The sequence below is a fragment of the Buceros rhinoceros genome, unplaced genomic scaffold (assembly GCF_000710305.1).
Source record: "Buceros rhinoceros silvestris isolate BGI_N320 unplaced genomic scaffold, ASM71030v1 scaffold39807, whole genome shotgun sequence".
Lineage (NCBI taxonomy): Eukaryota > Metazoa > Chordata > Aves > Bucerotiformes > Bucerotidae > Buceros > Buceros rhinoceros.
Genome location: NW_010424616.1, coordinates 1 through 201, shown reverse-complemented (window position 1 = coordinate 201; position 201 = coordinate 1).

The following is a 201-nucleotide window of genomic DNA, read 5'->3' as shown; positions in this document are numbered from 1 at the left end:
ATACAGCCCCCACATTAGCGGCTGGGCCGGCCCCCGCACAGCCGAACCCGCACATGGGCGGGTACGAACCGCCTGCGCCGCCTGACAGGGCAACAGGGACCCCGGTCCTCGACCCCTCTCCGCAGCAGCACCTCAGCCGGGCCCGGGGCGGGGGGGCAGCTCCTCACCGGCTCCCCCGAGCTAGACCCGGGTTTGCTCTTC